Raw genomic sequence first — 15402 nt, forward strand, 5'->3', positions numbered from 1 at the left:
ACATTCATAAGCAGTATATTCAACAACCGCAAAAACTAACGACAACATTAACTTGCAGTTGCTGTGATAAGTTGTACGAAATGCTTATGTACTGCTATGAATACTGTAGGTATGGGATATGAATGTCTTATGAAGTCCTTAAGTAGGTAACCTGCATGTAATATTTTAGCATGCTTAGTTACAATTTACCCCTAAAACGCCCAAAACCAGGCAAACGATAACTATTGTCATTATGACAACCAACCTTGCAAGTGACAAGTGACATGCTGCATACGTTGAATGTTTGTTATGTAAATGTCGTTTCATGAACATTCATAATGAAGCTCACATAACAATCTCTTAGTAATGACCTTCTATCCTAAAGAGTCTTTGCATCTTATGTCAACTTATAGCAATGACAATTAATGAACCTAAACAATGGCTTGTGTCATAGCAATGCCATAACATAACATGTGTCATAACATAAGTCCGTTTTCATAAGAGGACACAACCGCGTATGGCATCTGTTATGTCATTACTATGCAGATGTTATGTATCCTCTTATGACAGGGCTTCAAGTATGTGTCGTTCTCTTGACTTGATAAAGCCCTACCACTAAGAGATGATCACTAATGTATCTTCTACTGTATGTAGCCTTATGTATTTCTTTTAAGTCAAACATTTATGGGTGGAGTGTCCTTATACCACTATGTTTCCAGCTCTAGCACTACCTGGAAAGGGTCATATAAGGGTACACTCACAGGTAATAGCTCTGTCTGCACCATATTACATGGTACCAAGAGCAGAAGAACACTGACTGCATATATGATCATAGCCCCAGCCATTTCATGCTGTGAATGCCTCCTCGAAAAACCGATACATCAGGGCATATGTACAGTGTACGACATCACTGTGAGTTAATCAGCTGGAAAATAAAACGGTGGGATTCTAATAAGTAATTTGTCAATTTTTACAACCCCAGACACATTGATCCATGGTGATTAATGAAGATGCTTGATATTGTTGTAGATATGAACAGGGGAGAATGTGGTGGCAGTAATCAGTCATGCGGTATATTTGTCCTACCTCGTTTTCTCTTCCAGCATGGGACCAAGTCACTCCATATAGACTTACTTCATCTAAGAAAGAGGGGAGAGAGGTGTGTGTGTGATGGGGTAAAATTAAAGCCCAACAATCATCTATTACAGTATCTACATATACAGTATCAGTCAAAAGTTTGGTCACACCTACTCATTCAAGGGTTTCTCTTTATTTTTTACTATTTTCTACATTGTAGAATAATAGTGAAAACATCAAATTTATGAAATGACACATATGGAATCATGTAGTAAACAAAAATGTGCTAAACAAATCTAAATATATTTTATATTTGAGATCCTTCAAAGTAGCCACCCTTTGCCTTGATGACAGCTTTGCACACTCTCTCAACCAGCATCACCTGGAATACTTTTCCAACAGTCTTGAAGGAGTTCCCACATATGCTGAGCACTTGTTGGCTGCTTCTCCTTCACTCCACAGTCCAACTCATCCCAAACCCACTCTCAATTGGGTTGAGGTCGGGTGATTGTGGAGGCCAGGTCATCTAATGCAACACTCCATCACTCTCCATCTTGGTCAAATAGCCCTTACACAGCCTGGAGTTGTGTTGGGTCATTGTCCTGTTGAAAAACAGTCCCACTAAGCGCAAACCAGATGGGAGGATGTATTGCTGCAGAATGCTGAGGTAACCATGCTGGTTAAGTGTGCCTTGAATTCTAAATAAATCACCAGCAAAGCACCCCCACATCATCACACCTCCTCCTCCATGCTTCACGGTGGGAACCACACATGCGGAGATCATCCTTTCACCTACTCTGCGTCTCACAAAGACACAGTGGTCGAAACCAAAAGTCTCACATTTGGACAGATTTCCACCAGTCTAAAGTCCTCATGAGAGTGAGTTTCATCATAGCGCTTTTGCGACTGCACTTGAAGAAAGTTCTTGATATTTTCCGGATTGTCTGACCTGACCTCTTTGCTTATTTGAGCTGTTCTTGCCATAATATGGACTTGGTCTTTTACCAAATAGGGCTATCTTCTGTATACCACCCCTACCATGTCACAACATAACTGATTGGCTCAAACACATTAAGAAGGAAAGAAATTCCACAAATGAACTTTTAACAAGGAACACCTGCTAATTGAAATGCATTCCAGGTGACTACCTAATGAAGCTGGTTGAGAGAATGCCAAGATTGTGCAAAGCTGTCATCAAGGCAAAGGGTGGCTACTTCGAAGAATCTCAAATATAAAATAAATGTTGATTTGTTTAACACTTTTTTTTTGTTGTTGGTTACTACATGATTCCATATGTGTTATTTCATAGTTTTGATGTCTTCACTATTATTCTACAATATAACAATAGTAACAATAAAGAAAAACCCTTGGATGAGTAGGTGTTTCCAAACTTTTGACTGGTACTGTACATATAAAGAAATATATATATTTGAAGGTCCATTCTCTGCACATCTCTGATGGGCAAAAAAAAAAAATGTTTAAGACTAATTGAAGGGTACCTACATAAGGACTTCATAGCTCAGTCATAACCCATGCATACAGCATTCTTAAGCAGTACATAAGCATGTTAAAATGACTGTGGACAACTGAATATTTTAATCATCGCTTTTCTTATGAACGAAGTATGTATGGATTATGAATGTGTTATGAAGTCCTTATGTCGGTTCCCTTCATTTAAAGTGTTCCCAAGGAAGGTGTACTTCAGCTGAATGGCCCTTTACACTGAGTCAGAATGTAGAGATAAAAAGAGGGAGGGGGATGGGGGAATGACAGAGTCCCATCTTCAAATCAACATTGGGGAGCAGGTGCGATATCCGGTTAACCAGTTTTGTGAATATTTCAGCACAGCTTGCCAATGATAATTTACTTAGAATCTGTAATCCCACAATCAGATTGAAGGGTGTGAATGTATTTGCCAATAACATTGAAGGTCTAGTTAGCCAAGGCCTGCTCAACACATTCATGGAGAATGTGAAATTAGGTCAAACGTGATCTCTTTCCCTTATGGCAACAGTCATATGATACAGGTGCAAAACATTTCAAATGACATGGTGCAACATTGTAGATGTGAGACATGGTAAGGTCATAACGTTATACAGAAGAGACACTTTAAGCAGGGGTTTGAAGGGTGCGAATTTCTAGAAAATCCAGAGGTTTCTGGAAAATCCTGCTATAAACGTAAAACAAGGATTATGACCCAGCCATGTAACGCCTAAAACCAAAAATATTAAAAAACATTCATATGTGTATTTAAGCATACAGTTGGCTATACTTCATGAATGACATTCAAAGCCCACTGAACTGTATAGTACCCAGCCATTGACAAAGACAGAAACTTACTTAGGCAGAACCAGTTGAGTCACTGCAACTTATCAACAAAGTTTCCTAACCTTGAGAGCACAAGTGAGGCCAAAACGCAATAATAATTCTAACCTGATCTTCCTACTTATTTTCTATCTCCCCTCAGCAACCTAACTTCTACTCGGCAACAGTGCAGTTATTAATTCATAAGGCACTAATTAGTTCTTTGTTTAATTTTGTGTTAAACAGACTGACCAGAATGATAACGACTCGCACTGTAGCGCTTCAGTCCCATGCCGCTCCTGTTTGCTACAACAAGGGAGCATCGTGCGACTAGCATGATGAACCCAATTCCCTTCTAAGTTGCACTTCATTAAGTCAAAATGTGACAAGGAGCTTAGAGGAGGAACTGGCAGATCTGATCATACATAACAATGCAGGCCCAGTAAGTTTGGAAAGGGAGGGGTGGGCAAGGGGGGGCTGTGGATTCCAGCATGCATGTTGCTAATTTTCTATTTTCAACCCTTGGGGGACGTCTTTCATTTTCCTTTAATTGTTTTTGTTCAGGGCTGCAGTGTCCTCTTTTTAAATTGCAGCTCCTATCAACTCCCCTGATCAAACCCCTGTGCAACATCTCAGACAGACGAGTAAACAACAGGGTTGCCCTTTTCCACGGCGGGGTCACGGACAGAATGCGCCCGGTAAATAGGTGACACCTTTATACCACACATAGCCCTACAGTATAAGATACAGGCTAACAGAGTGAAAACTAGCGTGAGATGTCAGAATGGCAGTAACAATGAAACAGAACATGAAACATAAGTTTTTGGCGTTGTAAGTAGAAAAACCTGCTGAACCACACCAAACGCAAGGTACAGAATACGTCTAAAACACAGGAATGTGACAAGGTTGTCCCAACACCACATATTAGTCATACACTATACACTACATGACAAAAAGGATGTGGACACCTACTTGTTGAACCCTCATTTCAAAATCATGGGCAATAATATGGAGTTGGTCCCCCCTTTGCTGCTATAACAGCCTCCACTCTTCTGGGAAGGCTTTCCAGTAGGCATTGGAAGATTTCTGCGGGGACTTGCTTCCGTTCAGCCACAAGAGCATTTGTGAGGTCGGACACCGATGTTGGGCGATTAGACCTGGCTCGTAGTCGGCATTCCAATTCATCCCAAATGTGTTTGATGGGGTTGAGGTCAGGGCACTGTGCAGGCCAATCAAGTTCTTCCACATCGATCTCGACAAACCATTTCTGTATGGACCTCGCTTTGTGCACGGGGGCATTGTCATGTTGAAACAGGAAAGGGCCTTCCCCAAACTGTTGCCACAAAGTTGGAAGCACAGGATCGTCTAGAATGTCATTGTATGCTTTAGCGCTAAGATTTCCCTTCACTGGAACTAAGGGACCTAGCCCGAACCATGACAAACAGCCTAAGACCATTATTATTCCTCCACCTAACTTTACAGTTGGCACTATGCATTGGGGCTGGTAGCGTTCTCCTGGCATCCGCCAAACCCAGATTCGTCCGTCGGACTGCCAGATTGTGAAACGTGATTCATCACTCCAGAGAACGCATTTCCAGTGTCCAATGGCGGTGAGCTTTACACAACTCCAGCCGACGCTTGGCATTGCCCATGGTGATCTTAGGCTTGTGTGCGACTGCTCGGCCATGGAAACCTATTTTATAAAGCTCCAGACTAACAGTTATTGTGCTGACGTTGCTTCCAGAGGCAGTTTGAAACTTGGTAGTGAGTGTTGCAACCGAGGACAGATGATGATCCGTCAGCAACAGGTGTGGCTAAAATAACCAAATCCACTCATTTGAAGGGTTGTCCACATACGTTTGTATATATACTGTATCTACTGTCGCTGAGTTAACAAAAATGATATATTTTTATGACTTGAAGGTATTCCTCATACAACACTGTGCTCCACAGACAGTATTGTAACCAGTAGGCACTACACTAAATTACACTATATATTACACTCAATAGCACGTTAATTACATTTGACAAACATTGTCCTTGGCCTCAAGAAAAACAACAGTACATTCTTCTATGAAAGCAACAGAAGTGAAGCCCCACCAAGATGTTGTTTCTCCCTCTCCAACAATCTCCCTACTGGCTGAAGATGTGAAAAGCAGACGAGTAATTACACTGTATAATAGGCGAGATTGGCATTTTCAAAAGCATTTTCATGTGGATGGAAATTACATTGCACAGACTATTCTGTATTCACTGGTGCAGATAAATAAACAAGGCATGGAAGAGGGGGGGACCATAAAGAAGGCGCAGTACAATGGCAAGCAGGTCAGTAATTAGAAACTCTGTTTGCACAGTAATAATTTTAATATATTCATCAGGAAACAGGGCATGCCTAGCATGATAAAATCCCATCAAGGAGCATATCCTGGCTCTCTCTAAACCTTTCCGACAGACTGACAGCATACTGTGGAGAATCTCAGAGACAAAAAAAAATAGGTTTTCAAATGATAGCTAGGCCTTTCTTTTGAAAGGACACTCAGCATCATAACAGCTGACAGTATAAAATAACACGCAGATGCAACCTTCCGCTTATTGAATTGGTTGAGCAAAGGAGAATATATTGATTAGTGAGTAAAAGAACTTTAACAGCATTTTACTATCTTACTACATTTATCTAAATGTGTACAGGTCTGGTCTTTCACCATGACATGGGAACAAACGCTATTTCGATTACAAAGCGTATAACCTTGTTTGTTATTGTGGGTGGTGGTGATGTTATGGAAATTATAGCAAATTGTTTAAAGGAGTCCTGACACGCAAAAAACCTTGACCTCATGAAGAAGCCATTTCCCAAACACAGAAGAATACATAATTGTAAGAGGAACCGAAGGAGGAGCGAGCGGTAATCACGGTCAACAACATTCTTGCTATAAGATTACTTTGTACAAAAATAGCTCCAATGAATTCGAGAGTGAAGTATACCAGTGCACACACACCCAGAGTGCATGTTGTGTTAATGTCATGAACACACCTAATGCAAACCAAATCTCCATAAAATATTTAAAATATATTTATTTTAAAACATTAAGTCTGTGAACAAGTCAAGCTTATATATTGTACCTGAGTGTGTGTGGGTTTACAAATCGAACATAAAAATCAGGAACACACAGTCATTCCACTGAGCTGAACCACTTAAGATAACAATCCTCTTTGTTGTAATGATTGCCAAACTATTGTCTTTGTTTCCTGGTTCCATTTCTCACACATAAACTTAGAAACGTACAGTTTACATGACCCCAGCCCAAACACAAGCAATCGCTAATTACACAAACCAGAAGCTGCATACTACAAGAATAACCTTCTCAACAAATGACCCTCTCCTCAGTTTCTCCTGCTCTGTCTAATGCTACGTGGTCCTTCCCAAGTGACTTTTTGAATGGCCGTGGCACAATGAGAAATTGAACATTTACTTATTGACACTGCTCATGCATATTTGACAACACCTAGTAGGCCCCCTTTTTTGGGCTGTCACTTCTCCCTCCTATTCTCCTAGGAGAGGAGCAAGCGGGGGCTCAGGGGCAGCCACATCTACAGTTGAGCCATACCCAGCCGTCCGCTCCTCGACTAATTTTTGTTGTCCCTCCCTTTGAAACCATGCAGGAATGTGGAATGGTGAGCAATGTGCAACAAGTGCCGGCGCCATGGAAACCCCAGTTTCCCCCCCAAAATATTCATTTTTATCCCTTTTGAGGACCTGTCACTGGCCAAAGCAAGCATCACACGACCCTGGGCCTGGCCGTGACAAAGCCTATTTTCTGCCTCCAAATTGATTGATTAAAAAAAAACTTTTTAGGAAAACCATGTTAAAGGACAAAAAAAGTGACACGCAGAAGAAAGGCCCAATCAGACGGTTTCCCTGGTAATATTGCACGGAAAAAGGAGAACAATATTATAATAGCCACAAAAGAAGGGTCAGGCCAAGCATGAAACTTGACAACAATAGTGATTAAGATGATCATTTTAAAAAAGCCAGTGATGTGGTTGGTAGGTTGAATTGAACAACATTTATAACCGCACAGTATTTTCTTTTTGGAATGATCATGCTTTTAGTCCATATGGCCTTTGTGATACTCATCCAACACACTTGTTGTACAACGTTATAGAACATGAATCCACACTGAAAGATCCATTTGCTATTATAAACCGGGTAGTTTGGCTCCTGGATGCTGATTGGCTGAAAGACGTTTTTATATCAGACAATATACCACTGGTATGACGCAAAACTACTTGTTTACTGTTCTAATTACGTTGGTAACCAGGTTATAATAGCAATAAAGCACCTCAAGGGTTTGTGGTATATGGTCAATATACCATGGCTATGGGCTGTAACCAGGCACTCCGCATTGCGTTGTGTCTAAGAACAGCTCTTAGCCGTGGTATATTGACCATATACCACAAACCCTTGAGGTGCTTTATTGCTATTATAACCTGGTTACCAACGTAATTAGAACAGTAAACAAGTAGTTTTGTGTCATACCAGTGGTATATTGTCTGATATAAAAACGTCCCCAGAAATGTAGATCTTGCTAGCAAGGTAAACCTAACAACATTGACTCTGGTAACACTTTACTTAGAGTGGTGATATGTAGCGTTCAAAAAGTCTTTATATGCATGACATAAAGAGTCATAATTCCCTACATATGTTTATATACTCTGTACCAATGCATTGACATGAAACATAACACACACTCCATGACACTACTTTGTCTCTGCTGAAAACCTATATGTCCATGTCTCTGTTATAACATATATTTTTCTTATGAAGTGTGCTTTATAACAGTTCTTATGGAGTGGGTGTTATAATCTTTTATGTCAATGCTGCATAAACATATGTAGGGCATAGCATATAAACATATGCAGGGCATTATGACTATGTATGTCATGCATATAAAGGTTTAATGAATGCTACATATCACAACCAAGTCAAGTGTAACACTGACTTCTTTTTGGTGTATGATTCTCACCCAGCCACGACAAATGATGGTATGTAATATCTACTTATTCACAGTCTAGTATCCCCCCTCGGTGATTATTAATGCTTTTTGCATAAGCTTTCCTACACTCCTGAGCGCAAAATTATCCATGTTCTGTTGTTACTCATGTGTAATATGGGATCAATATGCTATGCACTGAACATTTCACTCCTCTCGTTGACCTAAGTGACAGACCATTTAAACTGAGAGCGAGACTGGCTCAGCTGGTCTGGCAAGCACCAAAGGAGAGGCCACATTATTAATTAATCTCAAAAACACAGGTCAATACAAAAACTTCATTGCTTACATGTTTTGCCAGATTCATTGCATTTTTCTAAAGAATGGATCTTTGTATTCTGTGTGTCATATAATACAGTGACTTCAGAAAGTATTCACACCCCTTGACTCCCCCCCCCCCCCCACTTATCTACACACAATACCCCATAATGACAAAGTGAAAACGTGTTTTTTGACATTTTAGCTAATTGATAGAAAATGTTATACAGAAATATCTCATTTACATAAGTATTCACACCCCTGAGTCAATTCTTTGGTATACACACCTTTGGCGGCGATTACAGCTTTGAGTCGTCTTGGGTATGTCTGTAAAATCAATTGAATCCATTTTGAATTCAGGCTGTAACAAACCGAATGTGGAATAATTCAAGGGGTATGAATACTTTCTGAAGGCACTGTAGTTGGAAAACAGATGCAAAAAAGGATAATATTAAATATTTTGGTGTATGGTTCTGATTTTGTGTGAGATACAGTATCATTGGTGAACACAGAGGATATAGCGCTGGTAAGAGGCAAGTTGGATCCTGTTTTCCCTTTCTTCCTACCTTGAGAGGAGGTATTTAGAGAGAACAGAGGGTGAAGCAGGAAGCTTTGTTAGAGTCGTCTGCACATGAAAAATTAGTATTCTAGATCCTGATGGTTCTAAACACAAAAAGGCCCCGCCAAATCCCCACGGCGGAGGTGTCAGACGGAAAATGACGAAAATCTGCTCCTTGACAGGGAGTCATTTATATTTTAGCTTCGTTCCATTATCTTAACGAATCCATCATAAGCCAATGCAATATTAACAGCAGAAAATCAACTCATTAGATCCAGGGGGATTTAATCAAGATTGCAATCATGTATGCGGTTCCTGGATAGTTGGCTCTTTTTTTTTTCTTTTTGGTCCTTTCCACGTAATTGCCGCATCTCAGATCTTAATAAATTATTCTCGATCCGAGATTGATGCCTTTTTTTCCCTCCCTCTCACGCCAAGCACTCGCCGTCTCCGACTATAATATTTACCATAAACATTATTATGTCATGGGCACACAGTTTAAAATGGCCTTTAGCTAACTCGTAGAAGTAATTGGCTTCTCCATTTCTCTCTCGTTTCCTTGTTAATTGCCCAGTGATATTGCTAACAGTTCCCTCAGAAAGAGAAAAAAGGCTTATTTTGGACAAGCTGGGATGTCTTACTGAAGTTTCTCTACCTCTATTGGTGGAATCTTAAGAGACTTCACAGTGTTTGATATTCGCTAACAAGTCAGGCAAACAGATAAGCCTTTCTTCAGCATTTGATGAATGTGAAACGCTAACCTTAGCGAGTTATTAGCGAGTTATTAACAGAGGTTGCTCAAATATCAGGTAAGGAAACTATTTTAGTTCAGGGTTTCACAGAAAATCACTTGCCAGAGGACGAGCTTCACAGAAATTGCCTCCACTTAAACAAATAGATCATATTTCTCAGCCTGGCATGAAGGCAGAACTATTAATATTAGTTCTTACATTTATACGATTCCTCCACTTTTTCACAGCTAACAACTGTTGCTACACGTTTTTGAACCATTTACAGACCAGCTTTAACGTGATACATCACTTAGTTAATTAGACTAGTTATTAGCTTAGCTAGTCATCTTATTTACACTGTGGGGTGTTGTTGTTTCATCCAAACCGTTTTTAGTTCATTAGTTGTTTATTTTGTCAATGTCTGGAATGTTGTGATCCTAGTGGAAACAGATTGTATCAATTATCAGTGCTTTCAAAAAGCTAAAACGAAGTGAACTATCCCTTTAATCTCATACATATCAATGATAATCCACTAGCCAACCAAGACAATATCCAGTCAGTTACAGTGAAGTCTCGATTGTTCAACAGCCATTAAGGTGCCTGGAGTATGAGTGTGGGATGCAATAGCAGGTAGGCCCACGGTTCCCCATCTACAAAAAGGAAGACATGACAAGTCAGTATGTAGACCACAACGTGGTATAAAACCAAAACGTAATTTCCATGCAGATTGCAATTGTTATTTGAGAATAAGGGTAAAGTACTTGTTCATATCGCCCTATGTGGACCTTTCTCCTTTATACCTCTCTGGTTCCACTCATCGCCCTGACAACTGGGCTTCCATCACCTACAGGATTAACTCCCAACATGTTCAACAAGATCCAAAAGTGTAAAAACTGTCGAAGAGCCATTTAATCTGCCTATGGAACAAAGCCTTTTGTACAAGGGCTAACCTGACCTTGTCACTCTGAGTTAAACTTCCCGTCTATTCGGCAATATAAAGCCCTTGCCAGGCCTTCTCCCCCTCCCGTCTTCCCTCTCTCCCTCCTCTCTGTCCTTCCTCTCTGTCCCTCCCTCCTGTGTCTGTCCGTCTCTCTCCCCGTGTCCAGGCCTGGACCTGTGTAGCAGCACCAAATGCTGTGTTAATCCCTGTCTCTCTGAGATGGCCAATAGTAAATCCAAGCCCTCAGTAAACCAATCTCCGAGTTTTTTTATCTTGATTTATTAGATTACCAGTCCTGGGTCCCTGAGTCCCTACTACACATACTAATCCTAATCAGAATAGACAAGTATTAGCCCAGTTCAAGGGGAGCTAAACTGTGACTGTGGCCAACTTTCAGTGCAAGGGCAGCTGGGCTTACAGGCTTGGGTGTGTGTTTTATCCCTTTTTCCTTTTACATTAGGAGAATGAGTGTGTAATTAAATACATAAATCCTGACACACAAACCCTCAAAAGGCCTAAAAACCACTGAACCCCGTCCATTTTGCAGTTTTTCTCAGTACAATGAATTTACTGAGCCAAGCCCAATCATTTGTATCTTTCTCCAATTTTGAATGTCGAGCAATGCAAATATGAACAGAAAGTCCCAATGAGAACATTTGCAAGAATTAATTTTACATCCGAATGAATTCAAAGCAATGTTGTCAAAGCAGGAGCGAGTGGGGTTAAATACCTCATTCCCTTTGGTCTACAGTGTTCTAGAATTTAAAAAAGCTCTACAGTAATTGAAATACACTTCTTATCTTTGACCTGTCAATATAATACGGCAGAGTGAGGGGACGAAATAAAGAGAAACAGGGGCTTTAAAAATGTGCAAAAGGTTGGATTCACTGGATAGTCTTGAACGCCTCCAAGTCTAAAAGAGACAAACGCTTATGGCCCTATGGGTCCTGGTCAAAAGTAGTGCACTATAAAGGGAATAGGGTGCCATTTGTGATGGACTCAGAGATGCAGATGTACTGTTTTCAACCAGTCTTGTTGAATGTGAACTGGCATTCAGGGAGGCTGGAATGGGTCCATGTGACACATGAGGCCTGGTCTGGGGAACATTCAGAAGTGTCTGCTGCTACACTAATGCTGCTGGCAGCTGTTAGTCTGCCAAAAACAGCAGCAGTAAGGCTATCTTGAAATACTATTGAAAACTGCTAAACCTCATCCTCGCCATGTAAAGTTAAACTACTGCTAGGCGCCAGCACAGTCAATCACTGATCAATCTGTTAAAGTAAAAAATGGAGCAAGAGGCCATGGTCTTAAATCTGCTTTTCATCCTGGGATGGTCACATGGCCAGTTTGAAAATAAAGTATATACAAATCAGATTTTGTATATATGATTTAGTATCTTGATTTAGTGCACTTCTACGGTCGGCAAGCACGTGTCTGATAAGTACAGCATGAAGATTGTGTGTGTGCGCGTGTGCGTGTGCAAACATGTGAGTGTGTGTGTGTGTATGGAGGTGGCATCATTGCACTACAGAGGTTGCCCCTGCCCCCCTGCCCTGGGGTGATAGAGGGAGCTATGTGAGAAGTGACAGCCATGTCTGCTCCCTGTATGTGTTTGTTTGCCCCAGAAAACGAGACAGCGGCTTCCCTGCAGCCCCCTGGGCATGTTTAGTGCATCTCGACTCCCACCGCATGTCCACCATTTGATACAGAGAGAAGGGACATCCAGGTGAAATAACTCTATTGACATGGGAGAAACGGATTCTTAAACTTATTTTGGATGTGCAACACGAACAGACACGAACAGTTCATTGATTATTTGTGAGATTTTTGTGCAAAACGCATCAGTTTTTGCCCTGTGCTAAAAGTGCTCTTGAAAACTTGACTGCTGACATGAACACTCTTGGGGGATTGTATTAACAGTGGACTAATGAACAAAATACAAAAATATAGATTTTGAGTGAACTATTCCTTTAACTGTTCCTAATACCTAACATACTTTACATAATAACTGCTGTGCATAACACCTTATACATCCCCATTCCACAACTTGGTTAATAATAATCATTTGTAAAGAACCGAGGAGTCCTTTTTTGGGCTATTCAGAATGCTCTCATGATGAACACTCCACGAAAAGTTCTATATAGAAAGAACCTTGTAGAAAAGGTTCTGGGTAGAAGGTTCTGGGTAGAACCTTTTATTTTACAGAGGGTTCTAGGAAGAACCCTTCAAGTTTCTAGGTTAGGTATAACCCTCTTTCCAGATTGTACTGTACTATGATATCCAAATGTTTATAAATAGCAGTCACTGACCACAACATATGTCGATATATGTACACATTTACAAATATCCATGTAGTGCTTACAGTATGTATGCCTGACCAACACTGGGAATGGTTTGGGGTAGCTGTTTAGGTCGTGCCCTTCCACTCAAGTGACACCAAATGTACTTTGAATATTAATTTCCTTAGGTAGACCTTGTGCAGCCTTGTGACCCAATCCATATCTGTTCTGTCCTGTCTGCCCTTCCCAGTCTCTCTCCCCCTTTTCTGTAAGTGGGAGATATTTCACTAGCCTATCAGTTTCCCTTTAGACATGCTGGTCTATGCAGGAAAGGCGCCCATGTAGGGTCACTGATTCTCCTCTGTGAGGCCCCCTCTGAAACAACGGAGTTCAGGCCAGTGGATGAATCTCTCTCTCTCTCTCACTCTAACTAGAGACCAGTGTTGGGAAATTCAAAGAAAAATAAGACAAAACATAATTTAAAAATATATAATTATTCTTTGTCTTTAATTTCCTGAAGGGTAACTGAGAAAATGATTTGTTTTTAATGACATGAACTGTTCTTAGCGTCGGACTTGTAATCCAATTTGTTGGCATATGTTCTTGAGAGACATCTTAAGTCAAACATCTTAATAATTATTTGTGTACATAGCCTATATGTAGTCAAATCTACCTTGCTAATAAATAATAGGAGCTTGATCATTTTCCATGAAGGAGTGGAGCAACTGAGTGAGGGAAGGTAAGCAGCTGCTTAAATGTGTGGAAGATAGGATGAGGTTAAAAGGAGTCAATAGAGGCTAAAGAGACAGCAGGTCTAGCATTGACAGAAAGAGTGGCAAGGGACTGCAGTTCAGGACTTCTGGAAACTACACCAAAGTGCCAAAACGAACGCCACACCAATTGCTGAAAAAAAAAGAGAGAGAGCGAGTATATGAAAAGAAAGGGAGGGAGGGAGAGAGAGAGGGAAGGAGTGAATGAAAAGAGAGGGAGGAAGAGAACAAGAGAGGGAGGGGGAGGGTCAATGGAGTGAGAGAGAAAGAGGTGAGGAGAGAAAGAGAGGCAGAGATGTGCCTTATGGAGAGAGCGAGAGAGAAAAAAAGAGAGAGGCAGAGGGGCTGGTGGTGGGGTGTAGTTATGGGAAACACAAACGGCCCATGCCTCACTGCTCCAATCAATCTAGCCCCGCAATCAATCCAGCTGCCGAGAGCCACGGGCAGGCCCCACTCTCAGGCCTATCAGAAAGCAGCCACTTGTTCCGAGGAGCACCTGACTAATACCCACTACAATGTCACTTCTATATTTGTATCCTGCTAATCTGCTTCTCCCTGGGCTCCAATCATTTCCACTTTCTTGCAAATTTATCACTAGACCGAAAGGCCGGTGCCAGATCCTAAGTGCCTCACCCTTTTAAATTAAACAGTGGCATTTGTGATAAAGCCACTAAATTCCTTATCTAACTGCTCTGGAGAGTATTTCCAGGCAAAGTGTCACTTTTCCTAAACCGGAGCGCTCCTGAGCCCACACACACACTCCCTGCTGAACCCCTGCACTACCTTTTGCCCTCTGTTCAAAGAAGGAGAATTGGGCCCAAAATAGAATGAAACACAAGTGAGATGTGTTACAGAACAGACCGCTTTTTTCTGTTGTTGAAGTGAAGGAGTGATAATGGTCAACTGACTCCCACCGGTCGTTTGTTTGGTTCTGACGTTCATATAACTTTTAACTTGCTTGTAACTCGTTCAACTTGGAAAAATACAACTTCATTAAAACAAATGATTTGGCTTAAGAGAAGTAGCCTATGACTGAATAATGGTTCATATCTATAAAATGACTGAAAATGTACTGAACGATGCACCAAACGATTTTAACACATAACATAGAGGCAAAGGATTGGGGAAAAAGACTCGTGTTAAATACTCCACTGTGCTTCGCTATCAATATCATGGTATGTTATTCAGTTACGGAAGCAGGTGATGCGTTTAGATAAGCCGCAGGCAATGACCGAAGAAGCCTTTCTATGTTTCTCTTATAAGTAGTCAAGCTCATGTAATTTGACCTTAACTAATACAATCAAACTCTGAGTAAAAGTGTTTTAAATCCCTCCTTCCAAACAACATATATCGTCTAACTCAGCAGGATATATGTTTAAAAGTTACATGACACAGTATGTGTCGTCAGTCAGTCAGTAGGTTTTGGTGTCCTTCAGAGCCACTGTAACACTGGC

The 15402-nt window shown here is 40.8% G+C and overlaps 1 protein-coding gene across 1 annotated transcript in view; it reads right to left on the reverse strand.

The window, feature by feature from the left end:
• Positions 1-15402, reverse strand: part of LOC139416532 (castor zinc finger 1) — a 256197-nt gene that overhangs the window by 119276 nt on the left and 121519 nt on the right. Inside the window, exon 4 of the mRNA XM_071165248.1 lies at positions 1066-1118. The gene's annotated coding sequence lies outside the window, so the exon portion shown is untranslated. The remainder of the gene's footprint in view (positions 1-1065; positions 1119-15402) is intronic.

The sequence above is a fragment of the Oncorhynchus clarkii genome, chromosome 9 (assembly GCF_045791955.1).
Source record: "Oncorhynchus clarkii lewisi isolate Uvic-CL-2024 chromosome 9, UVic_Ocla_1.0, whole genome shotgun sequence".
Classification (NCBI taxonomy): domain Eukaryota; kingdom Metazoa; phylum Chordata; class Actinopteri; order Salmoniformes; family Salmonidae; genus Oncorhynchus; species Oncorhynchus clarkii.